At 51.8% G+C, this 6,000-nt stretch overlaps 1 long non-coding RNA gene across 1 annotated transcript in view; it reads left to right on the top strand.

Annotated features, from left to right (window-relative positions):
* Positions 1 to 431: 431 nt before the first annotated feature.
* LOC135051099 (uncharacterized) overlaps positions 432 to 6,000 on the top strand; it is a 111,218-nt gene continuing 105,649 nt past the window's right edge. Inside the window, exons 1-2 of the long non-coding RNA XR_010242033.1 lie at positions 432 to 483; positions 985 to 1,043. This is a non-coding gene — a long non-coding RNA (uncharacterized LOC135051099). The remainder of the gene's footprint in view (positions 484 to 984; positions 1,044 to 6,000) is intronic.

Genomic DNA, 6,000 nt, shown 5'->3' with positions numbered 1-6,000 from the left:
AAAAAAGGTAAGTTTTTTTTTATTGCAAATGTTTGTAGCTATGTAATAAGGGAATATTTAAAACAATTTGGGTTATAGAAAATCGTAATGGGTGGGGTGAGGTGAAGTGGGGTACAGATGTAATCACGCATGTAGTGGCTATATCCAGGTGCATTTGTGCCTCGTTTGCCACGACCGCGTGCGCATCTTAGATTTAGATGTGCACTCACCCCATTCACAGTGAATGAGGCGGCAAAAGACGCAGTCCGGCGCGGCTAGGTGTGGGCGCGCCTAGCCGCACCAGGAGGGCATGTCCCGCCAGCATGTAGCCACGATGAGTGTGGCTAAATCTGTATATGTGTAGATTTAATTTAAAATATGAATTATAATATTATATTAATTATGATTATTGCAATCATTAATTATAATATAAACATATGATTTTGTCCATTGTTGGTATTGTCGCACGGTGAGGACCTTCTCTGGCTGTCCGATTGGAGTCAAGTGAGATAAACTTACATTTTTTAATGCTGTTTCCCACTGTCTGTCACCCACTGCTTCTCCGCAGCATCACCCTCTGCCCGCCATCTCCCGCTGCCTCTCCCCGGCCATCACCCTCTCCCCGTCACCTCTCTACTTTAACCCACTGACTCTCACCCTTTCCCTGTAACCCACTGACTCTCCCCCTCTACCCATCACCTCTTTCTCCTGTCACCCACAGGCCGTCACCATCTCTCCGTCACCCTCTCTACCTGTCACCCGCTGACTCTCACTATGTCCCTGTCACCCTTTCAGTGGCCATCACCTCTCTCTCTCCTGTCACCCACTGACTTTCACCATCTCCCCATCACCTTCTACCTGTCACCCACTGACTCTCACCCTCTCCAAACCACCTCTCGTCCCTGTCACTCTCTCCATGCCATCCACTGCCTTTCTCTGGCATCACCCTCTATCCGTCTTCCACTGCCTCTCCCCGTCATAAACATATTATGTTGTGCATTGTAGGTATTGTAGCACGGTGAGGACCTTCACTCGTTGTCCGGTTGGAGTCAAGTGATTGTGAGGTAAGCTTACATATCTTTATTGTTTTCCACAGCCTCTCACTCACTGCCTCTCCGCAGTGCCACCCTCTGGCCATCACCTCCTGCTGCCTCTCCCCGGCTGTCACCCTCCTCCTGTCACACTCTCCCTTTCACCCACTCACTCTCACCATCTCCTCGTCACCTCTCTTTCCTGTCACCCACTGACTCTCACCATCTCCCCATCACTTTCTCCTCTGTCACCTTCTGTCACCCACTGATTCTCACCCTTTCCCTGTCACCCTTTCCCTGTCACCCACTGACTCTTACCCTCTCACTGATACCCACTTACTCTCACCATCTCCCCGTCACCTACTGACTCTCATTATCTCCCCATCACCTCTCTTCTGTCACCCTTTCCCTGTTACCCAGTGACTCTTGCCCTCTACCAGTTACCCTCTCCCGGTCACCCACTGACTTTCACCCATCACCATCTCCCCATCACCCTTTCTCTCTTTTTTTACCCTCTCCTTGTCACCTTCTACCTCTCACTGTCACCCATTGTCTGTCTGCAGCGTCACCCTCGTCATGTCTCCCACTGACTCACGGCTGTCCCCCTTTACCTCTCCACAGTGTCACCCACTGCCTGTCACCCTCTACATTTCCCTGCTGTCACCCTCAATCCAACTCCATCTCCTACTACCTATCCCCGCCACAAACTGCTTTTCTTTGGGGACACCATCTATATGCCAAGGAGTGCCCGCCTCCATAGGAGACCTGTGTGGCTGTGCTGTGTAATCGGGTAGTGTCTCTGTCTCTCCCACTTGCTCCTCTCCCTCTCTCTCTCCCTGACACTCTTTATCTCTCCCTGACAAAGTCTCTCTCTCCCTGAGAAAGTCTCTCTCTCCCTGACACTCTCCCTCTCCCCCTGGCACTGTTTCCCTCTCTCTCTCTCCCTGACACGGTCTCCCTCTCTCTCTCTCTCTCTCTCTCTCTCTTTCTCCCTGACACTGTTTCCCTCTCTCTCTCCCTGACACTGTTTCCCTCTCTCTCTCCCTGACACTGTTTCCCTCTCTCTCTCCCTGACACTGTCTCCCCCTCTCTCTCTCCCTGACACGGTCTCCCTTTCTCTCCCTGACACATGTCTCTCTCCCTCTTTCTATCCTTGACACTCTCCCGACCGTGGTGCTGCCTCAATTTGTCCCTGTAGTTCCGCCTCCTTCTTCTGGTGGCTCCGCCCCCAGGGGCGCCAAACTCAGGCTCTGACTCCCCCCCCCCCCCCAACCTATAAATGTTCTGACGCCCTTGCTGACAAGTTGTGTAAGGAGAAGAGCTGATAGAGGACGGGGGCGGCACCTTCACCCGGGATGGCAAGATTTACAGCAGCGGCCAGTACTTCTCCAACCACCGACTGATCGCTCAGCAAGGTCTGCAAAGCAGGGAGGCGCTCTCCCTGTTCTGCTACCTTGCTGATGTGCACTGTAGCTGCCGCAGCCTCTGCCCTTCACTGAATGTCAGGCAGTGGGTAGCGGCACCAGCAGCATGAAGAGCGCGTCCTGCCTCTCCCCCTCTCTCGATGACCGTGCCCGGCGAAACTAAAGGGGGTCCAGGTGTGCACCAGGCTGGGACCACCCATTGGCCATATCACAGAAATTTTAAATATACTTCCGCTGTCACCGCCCGCCCTGTCAAATCCAGGAGGAGACTAGCAGATCTGAGTCCCGTCCCGAGCTCCGCCTCCCCATTGCGCTGCTTTAAGTCCACGGGTAGCTGCTTGGTGTGACATGATGATGTCACACCAAGAGCAAAGCCTGACCCTCCCCCTGCAAAGACTAACCGAGGAGGAGTGGCACGCAATAACTAGGAGGTGGAGAAGAGAGACATCAGAAATAGAGACCCACATGTGACAGCTGCCTGTCCCTTAAGTGGAGAGGAGGCACTGCTTCAGCCTTTATCAGGTAAGTGACAGTCGGGGGCTCTCTGCGTAGCATATAGACTACATATTACGTTTAATTTTCAGAAATCCCACACATAGATTTAAAGCATTTGTTTATTCTAATAGAGCTATATTTTTTTAATGTTACACATACACACTTATATTTATATACACATAATTTTAAATAAAATTCCACAGAAGGCATATGTCAGGAAAAGTATATCTTAGGTACACAGATTACTGCATCCTATGTACACTTGCCCCCACCATCCCATTGACGTCAGCGTCCCGAACCTCACCGTCCCTCTAACCCCATCAGCGTCCCTACCCTCACCCTCCCTCTAACTCCCTGTCATCGCCCCTGCCCTCACCCTCCTTCTAACCCCCATCAGCATCCCTACCCTCACCTTCCCTCTAACCCCCCTCAGTGTCCCTACCCTCACCCTCCCTCTGTCTCCCCCTTAGCGTCCGTGCTCTCACCCTCCCTCTAACCCCCCTCAGCGTCCCTACCCTCAGTGTCCCTACCCTCACCCTCCCTCTAACCCCCCTCAGCGTCCCTGCCCTCACCCTCCTTCTAATCCCCCTCAGCGGTATCATCACCCTCCCTCTAACCACCCTCAGCATCCCTGCCCTCACCCTCCCTCTAATCCCATCAGCGTCCCTATCCTCACCCTCCCTCTAACCCCCGTTAGCATCCCTACCCTCACCCCCCTCTAACTCCCCCTCAGCGTCCCTGCCCTTACCCTCCCTCTAACCCCCCTCAGTGTCCCTACCCTCACCGTCCCTCTAACCCCCCTCAGTGTCCCTACCCTAACCCTCCCTCTGTCTCCCCCTCAGCGTCCCTGCCCTCACCCTCCCTCTAATCCCCCTCAGCGTCCCTATCCTCACCCTCCCTCTAACCCCCGTTAGCGTCCCTACCCTCACTCCCCCCTCTAACTTCCCCTCAGCGTCCCTGCCCTCACCCTCCCTCTAACCCCCCTCAGTGTCCCTACCCTCACCCTCCCTCTAACCCCACTCAGTGTCCCTACCCCCACCGTCCCTCTAACCCCCCTCAGTGTCCCTACCCTCACCCTCCCACTGTCTTCCCCTCTGCGTCCCTGCCCTCACCTTCCATCTAACCCCCTCAGTGTTCCTACCCTCACCCTCCCTCTAACCCCCCTCAGCGTCCCTGCCCTCACCCTCCCACTAACTCCCCCTCAGCCTCCCTGACCTCAGCCTCCCTTTAACCCCCCTCAGCCTCCCTACCCTCACCCTCCCTCTAATCCCCCTCAGCGTCCCTATCCTCACCCTCCCTCTAACTCCCTGTCCTCGCCCCTACCCTCGCCCTCCCTCTAACCCTCCCTCAGCATCCCCGCCCTCACCTTACCTCTAACTCCCCCTCAGCGTCCCTGCCCTCACCCTTCCTCTAACTCCCCCTCAGCTTCCCTGCTCTGCCCCTTCCTTGTGAGACCACACCCCCTTTTTTGCAGCACGCTGTCCCTTTATGAGTTAAGGGAGGGTGCAAAATGATAGTTTGCAGTGCTGCTTCTTTATCAGGCGGTGGCTGTGGAACCTATAAGATGGCGCCCCCACACTTTTTCACCTAAGGGACTGTGTATTTAGGAGGGGGGGGGGGGCCCCGAAGATTTGCCTAGGGAGCTGAGGATCCTTGCACCGGCCCTGCTCATACCAAGGACTTTACCGACTTTTCGGCCCTGCATCAACACTAGTCCAGGATCGATATGATTCTTATTTCTTCTACCCTCTCCTTGTTCATTATTGATACAGGTATCACTCCACTTAAATGGACAGATCACGCAGGTGTTCATCTCTCCATAGACATATTTTGCTCCCCTTCTAGGATTTTCAAATGGCGTCTAGACGACTCTTTTGTAGCACCCCTCTATGCTGTCCAAAATAAGACAGACGATCACCCGCTACTTTACAGAGAATACATCTCCTGACATCTCATTTAGTGTCCTCTGGGAAGCTCATAAAGCACCCATACGAGGTTCCCTCATCACAAAATCATCGGCAACAAAAAAGCCACACTAGACATTAAGATTCTCTACGAAGTCAGCTGAACACCCTTCTGTCCCACCGCGAGCACAAATTTTACAGACATTCTGGCAATGCTTCTATGACAAAGCAGATAAAATTGACTCCTTACTTGATAACAAACTGCGTTGCAAGCAGGTATTAGACGCAATAGATAAACTATACTTACCACAACACAGTTCTTATACTTACAACCCTGAGGTGATGATTGAGGAATTTAGGACCTTTTACAGTTCCCTCTATAATCTACCGGGCCTTTCCTTTTTATCCCAGGCTGGAACTGAGGGAGTATGCTCATATTTGTCTGATATTCCCCTACCTATTCTTACAGATGCTCAGTTAAATGCACTTAATAGTCGAATTTCGTATGAAGAGACAATAGCTGCGATACACTCCATGGGGTAAATTTACTAAGCTCCCGATTTTGACCGAGATGCCGTTTTTTCATCAAAGTGTCATCTCGGTAATTTACTAAGCAATAATCACGGCAGTGATGAGGGCATTCGTAATTTTTTGCAAGTCCAAGAAAAAAATTACGAATGAATACACCATCGGTCAAAACGCGGCTGTTTAAGTATGAATCTCGGTAATTTACTAAGAAGTGCAAAGCAAAAAAAAAACAAACACTGCCGTGAAAAATTACAACTCGTAAAAAAGTGCTAAAAAAAAACAGACCTGCTTTTTTTTTCCGTGATTGGATAGGCATGCAGGGATCCATGAGATCCGTGCATGTATATCAGTGGGAAGGGGTGGGAAAGTTGTTATTTTATTTAAAAAAATTGCGTGGGGTCCCCCCTCCTAAGCATAACCAGCCTCGGGCTCTTTGAGCCGATCCTGGTTGCAGAAATATGGGGAAAAAATTGACAGGGGTTCCCCCATATTTAAGCAACCAGCATCGGGCTCTGCGCCTGGTCCTGGTTCCAAAAATACGGGGGACAAAAAGAGTAGGGGTCCCCCGTATTTTTAAAACCAGCACCGGGCTCCACTAGCTGGACAGATAATGCCACAGCCGGGGGTCACTTTTATATA

Source organism: Pseudophryne corroboree, chromosome 2 (genome assembly GCF_028390025.1).
Source record: "Pseudophryne corroboree isolate aPseCor3 chromosome 2, aPseCor3.hap2, whole genome shotgun sequence".
In the NCBI taxonomy this organism is placed as follows: domain Eukaryota; kingdom Metazoa; phylum Chordata; class Amphibia; order Anura; family Myobatrachidae; genus Pseudophryne; species Pseudophryne corroboree.
Note: the sequence above shows the minus strand (reverse complement) of the source record. Positions and strands in the feature narration are given on the sequence as shown.